Source organism: Molossus molossus, unplaced genomic scaffold (genome assembly GCF_014108415.1).
Source record: "Molossus molossus isolate mMolMol1 unplaced genomic scaffold, mMolMol1.p scaffold_m16_p_22, whole genome shotgun sequence".
In the NCBI taxonomy this organism is placed as follows: Eukaryota; Metazoa; Chordata; class Mammalia; order Chiroptera; family Molossidae; genus Molossus; species Molossus molossus.
Window position 1 is genome coordinate 21,186,675 of NW_023425358.1, and position 24,797 is coordinate 21,211,471.

General features: G+C 37.7%; 1 protein-coding gene across 18 annotated transcripts in view; it reads right to left on the bottom strand.

The window, feature by feature from the left end:
• MTMR3 (myotubularin related protein 3) overlaps positions 1-24,797 on the bottom strand; it is a 160,979-nt gene that overhangs the window by 95,203 nt on the left and 40,979 nt on the right. For 6 of the 18 annotated variants that reach the window (XM_036276200.1, XM_036276203.1, XM_036276195.1 and 3 more), the window contains exons 1-2: positions 2,100-2,255; positions 1,681-1,845 (exon numbers count right to left, since the gene is read on the bottom strand). The exons of 3 other annotated variants lie outside the window; for them this stretch is intronic. The gene's annotated coding sequence lies outside the window, so the exon portion shown is untranslated. Of the gene's footprint in view, positions 1-1,680; positions 1,846-2,099; positions 2,258-24,797 lie in introns of those variants that run through there. 9 more of the 18 variants (XM_036276213.1, XM_036276209.1, XM_036276211.1 and 6 more) reach the window with 4 other exon arrangements.

The following is a 24,797-nucleotide window of genomic DNA, read 5'->3' on the forward strand; positions in this document are numbered from 1 at the left end:
ATGTATATACCACATTTTTTTATACCTTCACTTGTTAATTTTAAGGTTATTTCTACCCTTTGGCTACTGTAAATCGTGCTGCTATAAATACTGGTGTACAAATATCCATTAGAATCCCTGATTTCACTTCTGTTGGGTAGATACCTGGGAGTGGAACTGCTGGATCATATTGTAATTATATGTTTAATTTTTTGAGGAACCACCACAATGTTTTTCCACAGAAACGACAACGTTTTACAGAAACCACCAGGGTTCTAATTTCTCAACAGCTTCATCAATTCTTTTTCCACTTTTCTGTTAATAGCCATCCTGTAGGTGTGAAGTGATATAGTTTTTTTTTTTTATCCTCACCCGAGGACATTTTTCCATTTTTTGTTCAGATAGAGTGGGAGGGAGAGAGAGGAAGAGACAGAGAGAGAGAAACATCGATGTGAAGGGACACATCGAGTGGTTGCCACCCGCATGACCAACCAGGGCCGGGGACAAACTGCAACCGAAGTACGTGCCCTTAGCGGGAACCGAACCCGGGTCTCTCCGGACCGCAGGCCGACGCTCTAACCGCTGAGCCAAACCGGCCAGGGCGATATAGTTTTGATGTGCATTTCCCTAATGACTAGTGATGCTAAGTATCTTTTCATGTGCTTACTGGCCATCTCTATAATTTCTTTAAAGAAATGTCTATTCAAGTCCTTTGCCCATTTTTTGATTGGGTTGTTCAAAGGTTTTGAGTTGTGATTCTTTATATATTCTGGATATAAATACTTCTTCAGATATATGATTGGCAAATATTTTCTACAATTCTTTGGGTAGCCTTTTCACTCTCGATAGTATGTATATTCTAATGCAAATTTTTTTATTTTACTACAATTCACTTATCTTTTTTGTTGTTGTTGCCTGTGCTTTTGATGTCACACCCAAGAAATCACTGCCAAATGTAATGTCATGAAACTTTCCCCCTATGTTTTCTTCCAAGAGTTTTATAGTTCTAGCACTTAGGTTTAGGTCTTTAATCTTCAATTACCCAGATAAAAAAAAATTTTTTTTATTCCTCACCCAAGGATATTTTTCCATTGATTTTAAAATAAGAGTGAGAGGGAGGGAGGAAAGAGACAAAGAAACATCAATGTGAAAGAGACATATCCATTGGTTGCCTCCCACACGACCCTAACCAGAGCCAGGGATCAAACCTGCAACCCAGGTACATACCCTTGACCAGGAATTAAACATGTGATCCTTCAGTCCACAGGCTGACACTCTAACCACTGAGCCAAACCAGCCAGGGCACCCAGATAATTTTAAAAGTACAAAATATCATGCTTTCAAATCCATAAACAAAATGTTTTTTCAAGTTTAAATGTTAGGCAAGACTTACAAGACTATGATATAGAAATAATCACACATATACAAGGTGTTAATTTATGCCGTTTATAATTTTTAAACAACTGAAAACAGGTAAACTGATATATCCAGGCAATGGAATATTATGCCCTTCTAAGCATAAGAATGGATAAATAAACCCAGGTTGGCCAAAACACAAACTATTACCTAGGGAATACCACAATGAATTCACAGGGGCAATATAGGACTGTTTTAAGTTTTTGAGGAAAACACAGTAAACTGGCATTAGTAGACCACACAAATGACTGAGATCATTCATAATTTTAACATTAGCTCACAAACCTTTCCTTTCAATGACATCACTTCGTAAAGAAGCAGGGGTTTTAGCAGTTGTTATGATAAAAACAAAGCACCATGTAAAACTCAATGTGGAATAGTAACAGGAGTGGAATGTCTCATCTGATTCCAAGGTTTGAGAATTTCTTCAGTATCCATCAGGCATACATCCTGAAATTAAATGTTTTCTTTCAAATTATATGTATCAATTTTTCGAATACCTAAGTTGTTAAGAAATACTTAATTTGTTTAGATCTAACCACTTAATAAATGGAACTGTTGGCTATTTCTTTTGGCCTAGGGATACCACGGAAAGTATTACTGAGACATTAAGAGGAAGAAGAGACTTTGGACTATGCAGTCATGAGCCAGGAGAAGCCAGAGAGAATCACACCAATGCCCAGAGAGATGCAAAGGTAGAATACTTGAGACACTGCAACCCCACTTCCAGTCCTCAAGGTCCCAAAGCTGCCTGCCACAGTTCTTCAGTTATATGAGCTGTTCCAGTATTCTGCCAATAAAGCTTCCCTCATGTACTTTTTTTGTTTAAGCTCTTATTCAGTTTCTGTCAACAGCAACGAAAAGTCCTGAATAACAAAAGTAGATGAATTCACATATTCAGTCTGAATTCCTTAATAAGTCAATAGTGCATATTAGGGTTTTTGAAACAACCAAGGAGATGGAATTATGGTACTACTGTTAACTTAAACACAAATCATTCCATTTACTATTTCTTGTATCAACTGCAACAGGATACTCCTAATTAGATATTGCATATGTAGACAAAATTCAGTTTTTAAAGATTTTCACTTTATAGATTTCTTGATAAAAATACTTTGAATAGCCCTGGCCGGTTTGGCTCAGCGGTTAGAGCATTGGCCTGTGGTCCAGACAGACCTGGGTTCGGTTCCCACTAAGGGCACATACCTCAGTTGCAGTTTGTCCCCGGCCCTGGTTGGGTCATAGGGTGGGCAACCACCCGATGTGTCCTTTTCACGTCAATGTTTCTCTCTCTCTCTCTCTCTCTCTCTCTCTCCTCCCCTTCTTCCCTCCCTCCCTCCAACTCTATCTGAACAAAATATCAAAAAATGTCCTCAGGTGAGGATAAAAAATGAAATAAAAAATAGTAATTTGAATAAATTTTTCATAACACTGTAATACAAACTATACCATATTTTTTCACACTAGTGTTAGAAATCAGACAACAGTGTTTTATTCAATGTTACTTCCTTAAAACATTGATGAGATGCCACAGAAACCCAATTTTTACTTATATTAACTAGACTGTGGTAAAATGATTTTGTGTTGTTTCACTTAAAGCCGCAAAACCTATCAACGATGCTGAGGACTTATTGTACTCAAAAAACTATAACTTCAAAGAAAAATAAACAAAACATTATTTTATGAATATTGAAAGTAATAAATATTTTCTTAAATAATTCATTTCCAGAAATAAATTAACATGGATCTTGTAATTACTTTGATTTATGAAATCTGCTTTTATTATAAATCAAAAACAGTGATTTCAGCAATAAGCACAATTTATAATCCATTGTACTGATGAATGAAATAAAATCTATTTAACAAAGATAAAAGTAAACACTTCCAAAATGAGAAAACCTTAAATCAGAAATATATACATTGAAAATAGCAATTAAAGCTAATTTTTATGTTCTGTGATAAAGAGTTAATATAGATGTACTGCAAATAAAGTTTTACCAGAAAAAAAGTAATTAATCAGCTAGCTAATATTCAACAATTTTACTCCTAATCTAGTATTCTGTCTTGGTCACACTAGCTAAAAATCCTAACAAACTTGTTCCTCAACAATTGTCACTTTATATCATCTAAAGAAAACAATCTACCTTTTTGTTTCCCTAGAGCAGTGGTTCTCAACCTTCCTAATGCCACAACCCTTTAATAGAGTTCCTCATTTTGTGGTGACCCCCAACCATAAAATTATTTTCATTGTTATTTCATAACTGTAATTTATGTCTTAGGCAACCCCTGTGAAAGGGTCGTTCAACCCCTAAGGGGGTTGCAACCCACAGGTTGAGAACCACTACCCTAGAGTATCCATATTAATTTTCATCCTGTGTGTGGTCATATTCCTTGTCCAAATAAAAAAGTTAAATTTGTTTTATTAATCTTAGAGAGAGAGAGTGTGTGTGTGTGTGTGTGTGTGTGTGTAATACACACAGTTGTTTATCCCTACTCTAATATCAAGAGAAAGGTTTTTTCCCAGATTACTTCCCTTTTGGCTCCATGTATATTTTCCCAAGACAAATGTTTACTTTCATGTAACATTGTTTAGTAATAATTAATAATTTATAATTTGTTTAGTAATAATTAATAATTTATAAATTATAAATATGTTTAAATAATATTTAAAGTGCCTCTTTCCCCAATGCAACTCTGATCTTATCACACTGCCTAAAATGTCTAGGGTAAAATATAAGTCTTAAGTTTTTAAAAGCTTAAATGGAAATCTGAACTGTCATAAACATGTAACAGTATTAAAATTCCCCAAGAGAGAATCTGAACTATGCAGTCTACCAAGTTCTATAGATTCTTGAATATCTAAAGATGAAGTGAGAGGAGAGAAATATAAAGATTAAGTGTTACTTAGGAAAAAGTAGAAAGGTAGAGATAGAACTCAATAATCTAAATATATTTAAAGTAAACTGTCTATTGGTACCTGTATCAATCAAGCCAAGAAGGGAGAAACTGAAAACAAGTATTGATGAGAATGTGGAGCAACAGGAACTCTCATTCACTACTAATGGGAATAGAAATTGATAAACCACTTTGGAAAACAACATGGCATTAAAGTTGAAGAAAACAGAGAGAACACGCCTGTCACCTGGCAATTTTGCTCCTAGCTATATACCCTAGAATGCAGACACTGCATCAGAAGAAATATATTAAGAACATGCATAGCAGCATTGTTCGTATTACCCTAACTGGAAATATCACAAATGTCCAATAATAAAATAGACAAAATGTAGTATACTGCACAAAATAACAGCGATAAAAATGAACTAGATCAACACACAATACATAGGAATGTGCAAAAGCATCAAAACAGAAAATAAATACAGCCCTAGTCAGTTTGGCTCAGTGGTTGGAGCGTCAGCCCAACAAAGGGTCCCAGGTTCAATTCCCAATCAAGGGCATGTACCTGGGTTTCAGGTTCAATCCCCAGCCCTGATGGGGTTTGTGCAGAGGCAACCAATCGATGTCTCTCTCACATCAATGTTTCTGTCTATCTGTCTGTCTGTCTCTCTCTCTGTCCCTCTCTTCCTCCCTCCCCTTCTACTCTATCTAAAAAATCAAGGGAAAAATATCCTCGAGGGAGGATTAACCAAAAGAAAAATATACAGTTGATTCTATTCAAAAACTGGTAAAACTAAAGTACTGTTTACAAATGCACACACAGGTAACAACACAAATGAAAGCCAAACAGTGATTACCATAAAAGCCAGGACACTGGTTAGTTATTTCTAAGAGAAAGGGAGAGGAATATATATAAAAAGAAACAGAAACAAGGGCAGCCTTCTGGGGTGCTGGTGATGTTCTATTTCTAGACCTGAGTACTGGTGACATGACTGTTCATTTTATCACTCATTACACTATACATTTGTGTCTTGTGCACTTTGTGTTTCATATTTTACTACAAAAGGTTTTCCAAAAAGACAACTTAGGAGCCCGGCCAGTGTGGCTCAGTGGTTGAGTGTCGACCCCAGGCACTAAGAAGTCACCAGTTTGATTCCCAGTCAGGGCACATGCCCAGGTTATGGACCAAATCCCCAATGGGGGACATGCAGGAGGCAGCCAATCAATGTTCTCTCTCATCAATGTCTCCATCTCTCTCTCCCTCTCCCTTCCTGTCTCTCTAAACAATCAAGAAAAAATAAAAAAATTTAAAAAAAAAAAGAAAAAGAATGATGCCTAGTTCCCAAAAGTCATAATGTCTCTCATGCCAGAAGCTACAGATGTCCTGAGGATAACAGAATCTATTTGGAAGATCTTAAATACCATCCTTGTCCAACTCAGCTCAAAATCTCTCCACACACTTCCTGTCCTCTAGGTGAATAGGGAGTAAAGACAAACTCAAATCCATCATGATAAAAAATACAACTTCAAGTGAGGATACTTGGTCTAGAATAAAATTACTGCATCCTGGTCAGTGTGGCTCAGTTGAGCATCAACCCGTACACCACAAGGTCGCTGGTTCAATATACAGTCAGGGCACATTCGCAGGTTGTGGGCCCAATCCCCAGTGGGGGGCATGCAGGAGGCAGCCAACTAATGTTCTCTCTCACTGATGTTTCTGTCTCTCTCTCTCCCTCTCCCTTCCTCGCTCTCTAAAACAATATGGAAAAAAAATTTTTTAAAGGTTAAAAAGGCCCTGGCCAATTTTGCTCAGTGGTTAGAGCATTGGCCTACAGACCGATGAGTCGCAGGTTCGATTCCAGTCAAGGGCCTGTACCTCGGTTGCAATTTGGTCCCTGGTCCTGGTTGGGGTCGTGCGAAAGGCAGCCAATCAATGTCTCTCTCACATGGATGTTTTTCTTTCTCTCCCTCTCTCCCTTCCTCCTTCCCACTCTATATGATGATAAATGGAAAAATATCCTCGAGTAGAGTAAAAAATTAATAAACAAAATAAGGCTAAAATGGTAAATTTTGTTATGTATATTTTTCCACATGGAAAACAATTTTTAAAAATTGTTAGAACCACCCTGGCCTGTTTGGCTCAGCAGTTAGAGCGTCCACCTGCGGTCCTGAGAGACCTGGGTTCGGTTCCCGCTAAGGGCGCGTACCTCGGTTGCAGTTTGTCCCTGGCCCTGGTCGGTTGTGCGGGTGGCAGCCACTCGATGTGTTCCTTTCACATCGATGTTTCTCTCTCTCTCTCTGTTCCTCTCTCTCCCTCCCACTCTACCTGAACAAAAAATGGGAAAATGTCCTCGGGTGAGGATAAAAAAAAAATAAACAAACAAAAAAAATTGTTAGAACCTCTGTTTATCAAAGCGACCACTGAAAAGGAAAGTCAGCCCTGGCCGGTTTGGCTCAGCAGTTGGAGCATTGGCCTGCAGTCCAGAGACACCTGGGTTCAGTTCCCGCTAAGGGCATGTACCTCGGTTGCAGTTTGTTCCCTGCACTGGTTGGGTCATGTGGGTGGTAACCACACGATGTGTCCCTTTCACATCGATGTTTCTCTTTCTCTCTCTCTCCTTCCCACTCTATCTCAACAAAAAATAGAAAAATGTCTTCAGGTGAGGATAAAGAACAGAAAAGTCAGACTTCTGGTCAAGATGGCGTTTTAAGTAAACATGGTATCTTGTCCTCCCACAACCACATCAAAGTTATAACTAAACTACAGAAGAACCATCATTCTAAAACCACCTGAAATAAAGCTGAATAGAAGTCCTACAATTACAGAATTAAAGAAGCAGCCACATCGAGACTAGTAGGAGGGGCGGAGATGGAGGGGCTGGTCCCACATCCATGTGTGGTGGATAAAAATCAGGAGGATACCTCAGCTGGGAAGGTCCTCCCTAAGAACCGAGGGGTCCCCATCCCATATCAGGTGCCCCGCTCAGGGTTCCAGTGCCAGGAAGATAAGTCCCCATAACTTCTGGCTGGAAAAACCAGCGGGAACTGAGGCTCAGGGAGGCTGAAGCAACTGGAGGCCCAGGCAGCTCCTTAAAGGGCCCACGCACAGACTTATCGGACTCTCTCTAAGCTTGGAGGGGAGGCAGCTCAAGGGGCACCAGAGACATACAAGAACTGAGCTGTTTGGCATTGCAGCAAGGGCTGGAGAGGAGGCTTTCTCTGGGACAGACGTGCTGTCAGAGGCCTTTGTTCCTTTGGTGAGCCCTTACCTGGGGTTGCAGACAGCCGCCATATCTGGGACTCCAGCAACCTGGCTCACACTGGTTGCACTGCCCTGGTGATTCTCTGAAGCCCCTCCCCACCCAACTTTCAGGCCCACCCAAGCTGTTGCCAGTTGCTTAACCATAGAATTGGCCTGTCTTGGATCCTGCTTCAGGTTTTCCTAAATTCTTTCAAACAAGCAGCATCTGGTCTCAGCTAGCCCCATACCTCTTGTTAAGTAATACACAGAAACAAACACAGGGAGGCAGACAAAATGAGGAGACAAAGAAACAGGTCTCAGATGAATGAATAGAACAAAACCCCAGAAAAAGAACTAAGCAAAATGGAGATAAGCAACCTAACAGATGCTGAGTTCAAAATACTGCTTATAAGGATGCTCGAAGAACTTAGTGAGAGCCTCAGCAAACTTAGTGAGGGCCTCAAGAGCATAAAAAAGGACCAGTCAGAAATGAAGGAGGCACAGTCAGAAATGAAGGAGGCACTAACTGAAATAAAGAATAATTTACACAGATTCAATAGTAGAGTAGGTAAAGCCAAGAAGCAAACCATCGATTTGGAACATAAGGAAGCAAAAAACACCCAATCAGAACAGCAAAAAGAAAAAAGAATCCAAAAAAAATGAGGATAGTGTAAGGAGCCTCTGAAACAACTTCAAGCGTGCATTCACATCTTGGAGATGCCAGAAGGAGAAGAGAGAGAACAAGAAATCAAAAATCTATTTGAAACAATAATGGCAGAAAACTTGCCTAACTTGGTATAGAAAACAGACATACAAGTCCAGGAAGCACAGAGAGTCCCAAACAAGATGAACCCCAAGAGGCCCACACCAAGACACATCATCATCAAAATGCAAAAGGTTCAAGACAGAGAGAGAATCTTAAAAGTAGCAAGAGAAAAGCAGTTAGTTACCTACAAGGGAGTTCCCATAAGACTGTCAGCTGATTTCTCAAAAGAAACTTTGCAGGCCAGAAGGGAGTGGCAAGAAATATTCAGAGTGATGAAAAGCAAGAACCTACAACCGAGATTACGCTATCCTGCAAAGCTGTCATTTAGAATCGATGGCCATATAAAGAGTTTCCCAGACAAGAAAAAGTTAAAGGAGTTCATCACCACCAAACCGTTATTATATGAAATGTTGAAGGGTCTTTTTGAAGAAAAAGATAAAATATATGAACAAACAAAATGGCAATGAATACATATCTATTGACAATTGAATCTACAAACAAAATGAACAGGCAGAACAGAAACAATCTCATAGATACAAAGAACATTTTGTTGGTTGCCAGATGGGAGGGGGGTTTGGGGAATGGGTAAAAAAGGTGAAGGGATTAAGGAGTACAAATGGGTTGCTAGACTGACAAACCTCAAGGGAAAGGGGGTTGGGGGGTGGGAAGAAATTAACCAAAGAACTTATATGCATAACCAACAGACACAGAGAACAGTGTGGGAAAAGGCAGGAGGGGGGCGGGAGGGGGGCCGGAGTGGGGAGGAGGGTGTCAATGGGGGAAAAAATGAGGAACATCTGTAATACATTCAACAATAAAAATTTTAAAGAAAAAAAGGAAAGTCAGGGTATGGGAGAAATAAGTCATAAAAACATAACTAATAAGACTTGTGTCTAAAATATATAAAGAACAAACACAAATCAATAACAAAGAAAAAAATTAACAGGCAAAAGATTTTGGTGGAAACCACAAAAGATATACAAGTCATCAATAAGCACACTGAAAGATGTGCTGCATCATCAATCATCAGAGAAATGCAAGTGAAAACAGCACAATGAGATACCCTTTCACAACCACTGGAATAACTAAATTAAGACAAGAGCAAATGCTGGTGAGGATGTTGAGTAACTGGAGTTTGTGTATGGCTCATGGAATTATAAACTGGCACTTTAGAAGACAGTTTTGCAGTTGCTTATCAAGTTAAACATACCTCTATCCTAGGACCAGGATGGGGGAGAGGGAAGGAATGATGATGGGGGGAGGGGAACGGAAAATAATGTTAAACCTTAGAGAATGTTCCAATTTCCTACTTGGAAGAAAAAAGTGTTTACTTTCAGTCCCATCAAATTTCTCACCTATTAAAAGTGCGGTAAAATTTTTATTATTAATAGTTGCAGATGATATCTGAAAATTCACATCAAATGCTATTCTTTTATATAAATTATAATACCTCCATACATATAAAATCATCACAGAATGTTGACCCTGAAAATGTTAAGCAGTTTCATTTAAATCAAAATAATGTTTGATTTAGCTCATTAGGAAAACCATCACAAGGCTTTTGCTTATTAGCATGCCTGAAAAGGTTTACAGGGTTATCACAAGAATGAGGTAAGCACATGACTAAAAGTCCCACTCAGGATCAATTTCAAAAGTCTCTCTCTCTGTAAGACCTTAATGTCTGAATAAAATAAAACAAACTAACAACTCCAATAAAGTCCTCTTCTTATCTTTCAGATCCATAGTGTCTTGCGGTTTTATTTTTTTTTAAGTATGTTTTTATTGATTTTAGAGAGGAAGGGAGAAGGAGAGAAAGACAGAAACATCGATGAGAGAGAAACATCAATCGGCTGCCTCCTGCACACTCCCTTATTGGGGATCGAGCCTGGAACCCAGGCATGTGCCCTGATTGGGAACTGAGCTAGCAACCTCTTGGTACATGGGAGGATGCTCAATCAACTGAGCCACACCAGCAGGGCAAATTTTGTTTTATTTAAATCTATAATAAGAATAATTAGAACTGTGACACTCCTTAACCAGATCTTACGTTAGAAAATAAAACTTAAAGAATATTTTAAATTCTAGTATGGACATATTCAAATGAAAACAGTAAAATACACAATTTTGCATCAAAATTAGAAAATATACACAGTTTTTCTAAATCATCTTTGAAGAACTAAACACACTAACCAGGATAGGGCCAGCTTCATGGGTGTGCAATCTGTGCAGTCATATTGGGCTCAATGCTCAGTGCTCTGCTAAAGACACTTAAATTCTTAATAGTTTTTTTTTTAAAGAGACCCGACAAATTATATAGCCAGTACTGAGCAAGGATTCCATGGAAAAATCAATTACAGGAAAGTAATTACAAATATCATTATTCAAATGACCAAGAAAAATTTACCTCTGGGCTTACAAATCAATATAAATTGTTTTCCTTCTTAGTATGACCATAAGTGCATATATGGTTCCAAATCAGAGATTTAGATTTCAGGAAGTCCTACACCTTATGAAGCATCATCAACTAAAAAAACAGGCTTATAGAAGTTTTGTTCCATCATTCAGTGATTTTATATCCTTTTACACACATTTATGAAATGCATTTTAATATTTACTTAATTAGACCTAAAAATTATATGTAGTACTATTATTCACCAAATTTTATATCCTAAAAACTAGTATTTTATAAAAACAATTATTCAAAGTTTTATGAAAAATAAAAGTGAACAGCACAAAAAGAGGAGAAAACAAGCAGCTCCTGAGCTTTAAGACTGCAGTAATCAAAGGTAAAAAGTGTATGGTAAAGAGAGAAGTCTCCAGAAGAGGATGTCTTAGCACTCAGTAGGCACTCAACTAACTTTTAAAGCCATTTAAAGTGTCAGCTTTCTCCTGAGTACCGGATTTACTAGAGTGATCACATATTAAGTTATATAATTTCTGGTCACTGGGGTGTACACCTGAAACTAATATAAAGATGTATGTCAACTGTAATTGGAAATAAAAACTTACTATTTTTTAAAACATGTCAGCTTACTCCTGAGGGGAAAAAAAAATTCAGCCCTGCTGATAAAGAAATTAAAACCGCCCTGGCCGGTTTGGCTCAGCGGTTAGAGCATCGGCCTGCGGTATGGAGAGACCCGGGTTCAGTTCCCGCTAAGGGCACGTATACGTACCTACCTCGGTTGCAGTTTGTGCCCGGCCCTGGTTGGGTCGTGTGGGTGGCAGCCACTCGATGTGTCCCTCTCACATCAATGTTTCTCTCTCTCTCTCTCTCTCTCTCTCTCTCTCTCTCTCTCTCTCTCTCCCCCTCTCACTCTATCTGAACAAAAAATGGAAAAGTGTCCTCGGGTGAGGATAAAAAAAAAAGAAAGAAAAAAAAATTAAAACCGCCAAATCCAAATAAAAATACAATAAAGCTGAAAGATTAGAACTGACTAGAAAGATAATATAGAAAATAAGACAGTATAATAATGAAGCTGAATCCATTATCAAAACGTATCTTCATTTTGTCAGCATTAGCAGTGGATGCTTGTCAGGTTTTGGAAAAGGGGTAAAATATAAGCCTTTAAATCCAAAACTCTGATCAAATTTTCTAGGATACCGCTGGGCCGGTGTGGCTCAGTGGTTGAGCGTTAACACATGCACCAAGAGGTCGCAGGTTCGATTCCTGGTCAGAGCACATGCCCAAGTTGTGAGCCCAATCCCCAGTGGAAGGCATGCAGGAGGCGGCCAACTGATGTTCTCTCTCATCAATGTTTCTATCTCTCTCTCCCTCTCCCTTCCTCTCTCTCTAAAAATCAATAAAGAAAAAAAAATTTTTTTAAAGAAAAATACAGAGAATTTACCAAAACAAATAAATGGCTATTAAGTTGCAAACTTGGTGTCAACTAAATAATGTTCTACTACAGATTATTATTAAATAGCAACACTGCAGCCACTGACATTTTCTGAGATGTTAGCAAAGCAAGAAATCTAATCACTTTAAAGCTGAACATGTATTAAATATCCTCAAGTAGGGCATTGCTTTCTACCCACTGTCTTAAAACCTGTATTTCAACTGAGACAATCTAATCTAATGGAATAAAGTCAGGAAACCAGGTTTTTATTGAACTCCCATGCTCATCACCATCAGAGCTGGAATCTAATAGGAAAAAGCACCAGGGTAGAAAGGACGTCTACTTGCCCTGCATTACCGGGCAGTTAAGTTTATGTTGTTATGGGCACCAGCACAACAGAATAAATACAAAGGCAAGGAAGTAAGAAGCTGACATATGACAATCTGGTCCATGTGATTAATACATCAATGAGACTACAACTACCTAAAAGTTCCCAGGCATACCCTTCCCGCCCAAAAAAGTATACCTGGCACTTAGTAATCACATACATGTTAGCTAATATATGTCCTGTTATTATCAATAACTAGTTAAACCACACACTAACTACAGATATGCTTCTTAAGCTTTCAAAAGAAATATAATTATCTCCCCTGACCAAATAACTTCACAGAATTATTGGGGAATAAACAATACAGTTGACCCATGAACAATGCAAGCGTTAGGGGTTATGATGCCCAACACAGTTGAAAGTCCATGCATTACTTTTGACTCCCCAAAAACTTTACTAATAGCCTTCTGTTGACCAGAAGTTTTACTGATAACATATACAATTAGCACATGTTTTTTATGCTATATGTATTATATATTGTATTCTTACAATAAAGCTAGAAAAAAGAACATATTTTAAGAAAACCAAAAGGTTTGTCTAAGAGTTCTCAAATTGTTGCAAATTTCCAAAAAATTTACCAATATATTTATTGAAAAAAATCCACATATAAGTGGACTCACACAGTTCAAACATTTGTTATTCAAAGATCAACTGCACACATTTAAAAACTCTTAAAAGGTCTTCGTTATAAAAGAATCTATTACTCAGTTCACAAGAAAACAACAGTTAAAACACTGCATACAGAGCTTTATTTATTTATTTATTTTTAATCCTCAGCCAAGGATATTGTTCCATTGATTTTCAGACAGAGTGGCAGGCGGGAGGACCAGTGTCAGAAATAGAATGGCAACCGAGGTACCTTGCCCTTGACCGGAATCTAACCCATGACTCTTTGATCCATGGGCCAACGCTTTAACCACTGAGCCAAACCGGCCAGGGCCAGAGCTCTATTTAAATACTATAATAGGCCCTGGCCGGTTTGGTTCAGCAGTTAGTGTCGGCCCGTGGACCAAAGAGTCCCGGGTTCGGTTCCCGCTAAGGTTGCAGTTTGTCCCCGGCCTCGGTTGGGGTTGTGCGGGTGGCAACCACTCGATGTGTCTCTCTCACATCGATGTTTCTTTCTCTCTCTCTTTCTCTCTCTCTCTCTCTCTCTCTCTCTTCTCCCCTCTCCACTTCCCACTCTGTCTGAAGATAAATGCAAAAATGTCCTCAGGTGAGGATAAAAAAAAAAGATATACTATAATAGAACAATAGAGTCTTAGTAAAACTAAAGAGATATATAAATATTTTGTTAAACAAAACCAAACTGTGAAGAAATAACATTATCTTTATATTTAAAAGGTAGTATTTACTACCCTGGCCAGTTTTGCTCAGTGATTGGAGCATCAGCCCACAGACCAATGAGTCCCGGGTTTGATTCCGGTCAAGGACATGTACCTTGGTTGCGGTTCATCCCTGGCCCTGGTCAGGGTTGTGGGGAAGCAGCCAGTCGATGTGTCCCTCTCACATCTGTTTTTCTCTCTCCCCCTCCCTCCCACTCTATCAGAAGATAAACAGAAAAATATCCTCAGGTAAGGATTAAAAATAATAGTAATAATAGCTAGTATTTACTGAGCAAAGAGCCAGTCACTGAGCTATGTACTTTCATACAGTATCTAATTTAGTCTTCATAGGACTGTTGAGATAGGTATTACTTAGCCCATATCACAGTGAAAACTCCAAGTCTTCTAAAGACTAAACTGCCCAAGGTCAAAGAACTAGGTACACTTTTAGAATCTAAAATACCACAGTAGAATGTACACCATGATGTGACATGATCACCTGAATGCAGTTTTCCCCTAAAACAATGATAGGATCTTTTCAATATAAGTACATAAGTTGTACTTATATGACAATGTACAATAAAGTACTGAAAGTTAGATACTAAGTAAAGAGATATAAATTTAACATTAAAATGCAAATATAACAAAGGAAAACTCCAGCTCTGGCCGGTAGCTCAGTGGTTAGAGCGGCTCCAGAATATCCAAACAGGGCATATGGAAAACCACCACCTTCTTTGAGTACTCCAAAAAGATAGTTGCTCATCTGGTTAGATGTGTGCAAAGAATTTTAATGTCCTGAGTTTAATTTGCACAAAAAATTTCCTCACTTCCAGAGATATTATATGTAACATAAATGTCTTTATACATAACTCAATTGCCCTAAACATGTATATTATTACATGGAGAACAGGTAGGAGAATAAATGTGGTTTGGACAAACACAAGTGTATCATCTCTGAGAGGTAGTGATAAGGGACAACTAAAAATTCTGTTGGGTTTATAGTATCATCTCGATACTTTACAGTATCAATGTACAAAGGGCACTAAAAGACTAAAGTCTGATTAGTACCTCTTAGTTCAAAAATTCTGTGACTATAATATCTGGTGACAACAACCCAATGAAATACAAGCAGAAGTCAGCAAGGTGCATTGTAATTCTCAAATTTCAAAATGTCTTGACCTATAGGTAAAATAAACTATATATGCATTTAATTAAGAAGCTAAAAGCATACTGAAAATTCTGATCATACAGGAACCTGAGGTTATATGCGAAATATTTGCCAACTCTAAGGTGTACCTAAGAATTTAGATATAAGATTATTCTCAAAATTAAACTATAAAAACTCATAAAGGAGTGCTCTGTGATTATATAAGAGAATATCCTTACGTTACGAAATAAACTCTGAAGTATTTTGAGGCAAAGGGTCACAGTGCCTCCAACTTACTCTCAAATGGTTCAGAAAAAAAGAGAATGATAAAACATATGAAATAAAATGTAAACAACTGGTAAAGGGCACTGGTAAATTCCTCATATTATTTCTCTATTATTAAATCTGAAATTACATCAAAGCAAAATATTCTTTAAAATCTGACATAAACATGACAGAAGATTAATATTGTTACTACACATTCATTATATTAATTTATTATTTATATTTTCCTTATTAAAAAACCCAAATGAAAAGGGGAGACATCTGTAATACTGTCAACAATAAAAAAATAATTTTAAAAAATGAAAATTAAAAATAATTTTTTTAAAAAAATTCAAATGAGCCCTGGCTGGTTTGGCTCAGCGGTTAGAGCATCAGCCTGTGGTCCTGAGAGACCCGGGTTCGGTTCCTGCTAAGGGCACGTACCTCAGTTGCAGTTTGTCCCTGGCCCTGGTTGGGTTGTGCAGGTGGCAGCTACTCGATGTATCCCTTTCACGTTGATGTTTCTCTCTCTCTCCCTCCCACTCTATCTGAACAAAATATCAAAAAAAAAAAAAATTTTCAAATGATAAAGTAGGTTGTACTTTCGTCCGGGTAAAGCATATTCTGACCATGAGGAAGGCTGCATAAGACTACCCTAGAATGATGTTATTAATAATCTGAATTATGTAACTCACCTCACTCACTTCCATGCCTTCCAAGCACCTTGACTATAACTTTACTAACAGGGTAGGTATGCCACTCAAGTTCTCTCTTAAATTTATAAACAAAAAAGAAAACTTTAAAAAATAACTTATTATAAAACTAAAATACAAAGGCACTTACAGTGATAGAAGTCAAAATAGTGATTATCTCTTTACGGTATGTATGGACTAGAAAAGGGTGGAAGTCTTTGTGGAGGAGAGCCATAAATGTTCTACCTTAATCTGGGTATAGTTACATGGGTCTCTACACATGCAAAAAGTTATCAACATTTAATTTAAAGTCACTACACTATTATATGTATATTATATCTCAGTTTTAAAAAATTAAAACAAACAGTGCTTTCAGAGAACAGAGAAGTTCTCAATTCAAATCCAAAACCTACAACAGAATGACATAGATTACACTGGCACTCAAAATTTATAAACAGTCCCTATAATCTTGATTAACATGTGTATACCACTGAAATGGGTATTTTTTAACAGAATAACCATTGCAGAGCTTTGGTAGAAGGTGTACAATGCAATGAGATAAAGGCACATGCAAACAAAGGAGCTGGCTGTCAGGAGTTCCCACCAAATAACATAAAATCTCGATGAATCTAACACTATCTTGCAAAAGAGCTAGAAATCAAATTAGATACACTCCCCTCTACTGTCTTAATCTACTTGAAAAAATAAAAAGTATGAAGTTTTCTTCCCCAACTACAGAAATGGAAAAAAAAAATTTTTTTTTAAATACATCTTTGGCAAAACTAAAACATTATCACTTCAGATGTTGTCCTTTATTCAAAACAATGTCTGTATGTACAGGACAAAATAAACTAAAATCAATGTAAGTAATGGTAAATAGTACAATGAAACTAACATTTAAGAGGCAAGTATGGAAATAGATAGGGGTAGATCAGCTACTGCTATCTTCATTCCACTAGGCTGTATCTCATTTCAGAGATGCAAGTACTGTTAACCTTGTTGTGTCAGTATTTCCACTGCAGAATTTAAAACACATTTTTTTTTCTAATTAAACAGTAAAGTAAAGTTGCAGGTCACCATTCAGAAACTACTTTCAACTCTAAATTCAAGTTTTTTAGCCAAAAATTCTTAAAAGTTAATCATTTTTAAGGTTTACTTCTTTTTTTTTTTTGTTAATCCTCACCAGAGGATACTTTTTTCCACTGATTTTTAGAGAAAGTGGAAGGGAGGGAGGGAGAAAGGAAGGCAGGGGAAGAGAAGTGAAGGAGGGAGGGGGAGAGACAGACATCGATGTGGGAGAGACACATCGATTGGATGCCTCCCTCAAGAGCCCCTGGGGCCAGGAATAAAACCTGCAACCCAGGTACATTCCTTTGACTGGGAATCAAACCCACGACTCTGGTTCTCAGGCCTGACACTCTGTAAAAGAACATTAGGAACCTTTTTTGCGGCAATAGAAATACTCTATCTTGAATGAAGTAGTGATTTTATAAGTGTATACATCTGTCAAATTACACTAGGTTACTTCTGTTACATACAAATTATATCTTAAAGCTGACTTAAAAAGTATACACACAATTTAGGTTTTTAAAAATAGCTGGAAAATAAAATGCTAAGAAAAAAATTTACTGAAATTGATTTAACTGAAAGACAGTAAAAGGTTATTTGTATAGAAGCTAATCTAAGTGCCTCCCAGAGAGACTTGGTCTTCACCTGCTCTACTCTCCACACACCACCCCCACTCCTTAACCACTTGCTCAATGTATAAGCATTTCAGTCAAAACATGAAACTTCCCTTTAAGCATTACAGATATCTTTAAAAATCACAAGTCTAGCCCTGACCTGTTTGGCTCAACAGAGTGACAGCCCAAGGACCGAAAGGGTCGAGGGTTTGATTCCCGGTCAAGGACATGAACCTGACTTGCAGGTTAGATCCTCAGCCCTGCTTGGGGTAGTTCGAGAGGCAACCAATCAATGTTTCTCTTTCTCTCTTCCTCTCTCTCTCTCTCTCTCTCTCCCCCCACCCCTTCCACTCTATCTAAAAATTAATGGAAAAATATCCACAGGTGAGAACAAAAAAATTATAAATCTAAGACAGTAACAAATATACTTTCCTTCTAGATTATTGTAAAACAATAATCTAAAAGGAACTGAGCATGTAACCTATAATCCAAGGGAAGAAAAATTAGACAACTGATATTGGTAAACCACACAAGAATTGCACATGTTCAAATACATATGAAAATATGCTCAACCTCATAAATAATCAGGAAAATACAAATTGATAACTATTTTCCATCCTCAAAATTGGCAGCCCTCGCCAATGGGCTCAGTTGGTTGGAGCGCTGTCCTGTACACTAAAAAACTCGTGTTAGATTCCTAGTCTGGGCACATAACTAGGTTGAGAATTCAACCCCTGATCAGGGCTCGAATGGGAGGCAACCAATTGATGTTTCCCTCTCACATCATTGTTTCTCTCTCTCTCTCCTCCCACTCACCCCTCTCTCTCTAAAATCAAAAAACACACCCTCAGGGGAGGATTAAAAAAAAAAAAAAAAGACTGGTGGCAAGATATTGTTCAATTTCAAATACTGGAATGAGTTTGGAAAATAACTACTTGGCATATACTTTTGGTAGAAGTAAAATTGTTACAGCTACTTTGAAGAACATTTTGGCCGTATATTACAATTATAGAGTATGCATACCACACGACCCAAAAACTATTTCTCTTGATATACTGTACATACTTCAGAGAAGTTATCACACATGTGCACTGAGAGAAATGTAAATAAAATCTTCACTTCAACAGGTAAGAACAAAATACTGATATAACCTTAATATTTATCAGTAGAGGAATAGCTAAATGAATAGAAAATTATATTTATATTATGGAATGTTACATAATAGTTGAGCAAATGTCTATAAAACATTGCTAAGGAAATGTAAAATGTAGAGATAAATGTATTAAGAAAAATAAGACTGAGGGATGGGTGAAAAAGGTGAAGAGATTAAGAAGTACAAATTGGTTACAGAATAATGGGAATGTAAAGTACAGCATAGGGAATATAGTCAATAATATTATAAAAACTATGTATGGTGCAGATGGGTACAAGATTTATCACAATGTTCACTAAGTAATATAATATCTCACTGTGGTGTTCACCTGACATTTATATAATATTGTATGTCAACTGAAATTGAAAAATATAAAATGATTTAAAAAATAAATAAATAAGGTACCTAAGAATTAATTTAACCAGAGAAGTAAAAGACCTGTACTCAAAAAATTATAAGATACTGAAGAAATTAAAGAAGATACAAATAAGAAGCATATACTGTATTCATGGATAGAAGAATTAACATCTTAAATTCTCCATACTACCCAAAACAATTTATAGATTCAACATAATTCCTATCAAAATATCAATGGCGGCCCTGGCCGGTTTGGCTCAGCGGTTAGAGCGTCGGCCTGCGGTCTGGAGAGACCCGGGTTCGGTTCCCGCTAAGGGCATGTACCTCGGTTGCAGTTTGTCCCCGGCCCTGGTTGGGTTGTGCGGGTGGCAGCCACTCGATGTGTTCCTTTCACATCGATGTTTCTCTCTCTCTCTGTTCCTCTCTCTCCCTCCCACTCTACCTGAACAAAAAATGGAAAAATGTCCTCGGGTGAGGATAAAAAAAAAAATATATATATATATATATATATCAATGGCGTATGTCACAGAACTATAACAAATATTCCAAAAATTTATATGGAACCACAATAGACCCCAAACAGCCTCAGCAATCTTGAGAAAGAAGAATAAATTTGGAGGAACCATACTACCTGATATCAAACGTATAAGGCCATAGTAATCAAAACAGCATGGTAATGGCATAAAAACAGACATATAGGTCACTGGAACAGAATACAGAGCCCAAAAATAAACTCACGCCTTTATGATCAATTAGTATTTAACAAAGGAGGCAAGAATATACAATGGGGTCAAGACAGTCTATTCAATAAATGGTTTTGGGAAAATTGGACAAATACATATAAAAAAAATGAAGCTAGACCACCTCCTTACACCATACACAAGAATAAATTCAAAATGAATGAAATACTTAAATGTGAACCATAAAAATCCTAGAAGACAACAAAGGCAGTAAAATCTGAGTTTTTTTTTTTCTTTATTGATTTTAGAAAAAGAGGAAGGGAGAGGGAGAGAGAGATAGAAACATCAATGAGAAAGAACATCGATTGGCCGCCTCCTGCATACCCCCCTCAGGGGATTTGGCCCACAATCTGGTCATGGTGCCCTGACCGGGAATTGAACTGGCGACCTCTTGGTGCATGGGTAGATGCTCAATCACTGAGCCACACTGGCCAGGCTCAGACATTTCTTATAGCAATATTTTTTCTGATATATCTCCTGGGGCAAGGGAAAGAAAAGAAAAAAATTAACATATGGGACTATATCAAACTAAAAATCTTTTGAACAGCAAAGAAAACCTCAACAAGCCCTGGCCGGTTTGGTTCAGCGGTTAGAGTGTCGGTCTGCGGTCCTGAGAGACCCGGGTTCGGTTCCCACTAAGGGCGCGTACCTCGATTGCAGTTTGTCCCCGGCCCTAGTCGGTTGTGCGGGTGGTAGCCACTCAATGTGTTCTTTTCACGTCGATGTTTCTCTCTCTCTCTCTGTTCCTCTCTCTCCCTCCCACTCTACCTGAACAAAAGATGGAAAAATGTCCTCAGGTGAGGATAAAAAAAAAAAAAAAGAAAAAGAAAACCTCAACAAAATGAAAAGACAAAACCCTGAATGTAAGAACATATCTGCCAGTGATACATCTGATAATGGGTTAATATCCAAAACTTATCAAGAACTCAAACACTCAACACCAAAAAAAAAAAAAAAATCTGATAAAAAAATGGACAAAGGACCTGAATAGACACTTCTCCAAAGAGAACATACAGATGGTCAACAGACATATGAAAAGGTGTTCAACATCACACTAATCATCAGAGAAATGCAAATTAAAACCACAATGAGATATCACTTCACCCCTGTCAGAATGGCTATCATCAATAAATCCATAAAAGACAAATGTTGATGAGGATGTGGAAAAAACAGTATGGAGTTTCCTCAACAAATTAAAAATGGAACTAAAACCCATCAATACTCAGATTTTATTTTCTAATAAACTACTACCATTAAGGAAGAATAACATTACCTAATGTATTATCTAATACAACTCAATATCTAGAAGAAAATATGAAAAAACAAGAATTAAAACTAAAAACTTCAAAACTACAAAAAAAGTGTTTAAAGACATTAAAGAAGACATAAATAAATGAAAAGCTATCCCGTTCATGGATCAAAGATTTATTTTTTAAATGTTTTTATTGGTTTTTTTTAAGAGAGGGAGGAAGGAAGATAGAAACATCTATGTGAGAAACCTCAGTCAACTCTGGCACACCCCCTGCTGGGAATCGAGCTTGGGCATGTGCCCTGACCAGGAATTGAACCGGGACCTCTCAGTCCATGGGACGATGCTCAAACCACTAAGCCACACAGGCCAGGCAAAAGATTTAATTTGTTAAGATAACAATACTAGCCCTGGCCAGTTTGGCTCAGCGGTTAGAGCGTCGGCCTGCGGTCCGGAGAGACCCGGGTTCGGTTCCCGCTAAGGGCACATACTTCGGTTGCAGTTTGTCCCCGGCCCTGGTTGGTCGTGCGGGTGGCAGCCACTCGATGTGTCCCTTCACGTCGATGTTTCTCACTCTCTCTCCCTTCCTCTCTCTCCCTCTCACTCTATCTGTACAAAAAATGGAAAAATATCCTCGGGTGAGGATTAAAAAAAAATAAAAAAAAAAAAGATAACAATACTACCCACAAACTGACCTGCAAATTCAATGCAATCCCTACAAAAATATCAGTTTACTTTTTAAATTTTAAAAATATGTTTTATTGATTTTTTAGAAAGAAGGGAGAGGGAGAGAAAGCTAGAAACATCAATGAGAGAGAATTACTGATTGGCTGCCTCCTGCACGCCCCCTATTGGGGATTGAGCCCACAATCCGGGCATGTGCCCTGACCATCGAACTGGCAACGTCTTCAGCCAAGGGTCGACACTCAACCACTGAGACACACTAGCTGGGCTCCATTGACTTTTATTAACAAGCTGATCCTAACACTCATAAAGAAATGCAAGGGATTCAGAAAAATCAAAACAATCTGAAGGGAAAAAAATGTTAAAAAACTCACACATCTCACCCCAGCCCATGTGGTTCAGTGGTTGGAGTATTGGCCTGCACACCAAAGGGTCAAGGATTCAATTCCTTGTCAAGGGCACTACCTGGGTTGCAGGTTCAATCCCCAACCCTGGCTGGGTGTGTGTGGGAGGCAACCAATTGATGTGTGTCTCTCACATCAAAGTCTCTGTCTCTCTCACTCCCTCTCCCCTACCCCCTTCCACTCTCTCTAAAAATCAGTAGAAAAAATACCCTATCCTCAGGTGAGGATTAACAACAACAAAAAAACACTCTCAATTTCAAGACTTACAAAACTATAGTAATCAACATATGATACTAACAATAAGATAAACATATATATTAATGAAATAAGAGTCCAAAAATAAACCCTGACATACATGACCCGTTGATTTTTGACAAGGATGCCAGGATAAGTCAATGGGGAAAGAAGAGTTTTTTCAACAAAGAGGTCGACACTCAACCACTGAGCAACACCAGCAGAGCACCCCTAAGATATTTTTTCTACTATCCAAAAGTTTAAATATCAACTACTTTTGTTATGTAGATGATGGACATAAATATGTAAATGATTATAACACAACATTCAAATATTCTAAATACCCGTAGACACCAAAACTGAACACACACAACTATAGCAAGATACTGTTTTGTAAAGTCCGACCCATATCCAGACTTCAGCTTCAGTATCTTGTTTATTCTTAAAGTCTTAATCTTAGTCATAAATTTCCTAATGGGCTTATTTTTACATATTAAATAAAACCCCAACAAAATGTTCTTTTCTCTAGCCTATTATAGATGGTTTAATTAGCAGAAATGAGTCAGTTAGAACAATATGCCATGATCTAATAATTTTTTTCACTAATAAGGAATACCAAATGAGTTCCTGAGTTATCTGATTAAAAAATTTAAAACAAGTTACTTAAATCCTAACAAAAGCACTGGTAAAATAAAATGCACATATAACATCATCAATAATTATCCTAAATAAAGTGAGGTATCTGAAATACATTGTAAACATAATTATATTGGGTTGAGTTTAATCTAGCAAAATATTTCCTACAGATTAAAACCAAGACTAGGAAAAAAAGCCTAAAAGTAAATATAATTAATAGTCCAGAAATACTTATTAAATTTCAAGAGCCAAATGTCTTATTGGACATACATCACTGCTTTACAACAATTTTATTAACCCCATGATAAGAAAACTTTCCTTTCTCTTTTCATGGCTAGCTTTTACTTTCAACGTACATAAAATTGGACACTTTAAGCCACTTCACCAAATATGTCAGTGAGAAATCCATGGCAAGACAGAATATCCATAACTTTTAAGTATGTACATTTTTGGTGTAGAGTATAAAAACATACCCTGCAAAAGAATTAGGAAGACGTGGGGCCTAGAGAAAATTTTTCTTTTTCCTCCAGAAAAAAAGAGAAAGGACAGGAAGCATAAAATGAGGAAACTTAATTAATGACCCAGTGACTACTAGCAAAACTATGTAGTCAGTCATATGATATTTTTTCCCCAAAACACTAAGAGCCATAATTGATTTTAGTCTGATACTAAAATGTCTCTTGTGGAGAAGAAAAAAGACAATTCAATTAACCATACAAAAAGGCAATCCTTTCTTTGTATTCTTTTTTTTTTTTTAATCCTCACCCGAGGATACTTTTTTCCATTTTTTGTACAGACAGAGTGGGAGGGAGAGAGAGGAAGGGAGAGAGAGTGAGAAACATCGACGTGAAGGGACACATCGAGTGGTTGCCACCCGCACGACCAACCAGGGCCGGGGACAAACTGCAACTGAGGTACATGCCCTTAGTGGGAACCGAACCCGGGTCTCTCCGGACCGCAGGCCGACGCTCTAACCGCTGAGCCAAACTGGCCAGGGCCTTTCTTTGTATTCTTAAAGGTAAATAATATAGTGTACATCTATCTACCTGTTAGAATCCACAACCAACAGCATTTTTTTGTTAAAATTCCTTTTACCTTTAACATATGACATATTTGTTTTAAATTAACAATTGATTGAAAATTTTCAGACAGCTTCTGGTAAAACCTCCAGTATACCAAAGAAAGCTGAAGGCTATCTTAACCATTCAACATATTTTACCCACTTGAATAAAAAAAGCAACTTAGCCCTGGCCGGTTTGGTTCAGCGGTTAGAGCGTCGGCCTGCGGTACTGGTTCTCGCTAAGGGCGCGTACCTCGGTTGCAGTTTGTCCCCGGCCCTGGTCGGTTGTGCGGGTGGCAGCCACTCGATGTGTTCCTTTCACATAGATGTTTCTCTCTCTCTCTCTGTTCCTCTCTCTCCCTCCCACTCTACCTGAACAAAAAATGGAAAAATGTCCTCGGGTGAGGATAAAAAAAAAAAAAGCAACTTATAGTTTGGCCCCAGCCCTGATTAAGGTTGTGGGGGTAGCAGCTGGTCAATGTGTCTCTCTCACATCAATGTTTCTCTCTCTCTCTTCTTCCCTCTCTCCCTCTTGCTCTATTCGAAGATGAATGCAAAAATGCCCTCGAGTGAAGATTTAAAAAAAAACAAAAACTTATACATGAGTAATTTCCCAACTCGTATGCCTATTCCTTTTTCTTTTCCTTTATAG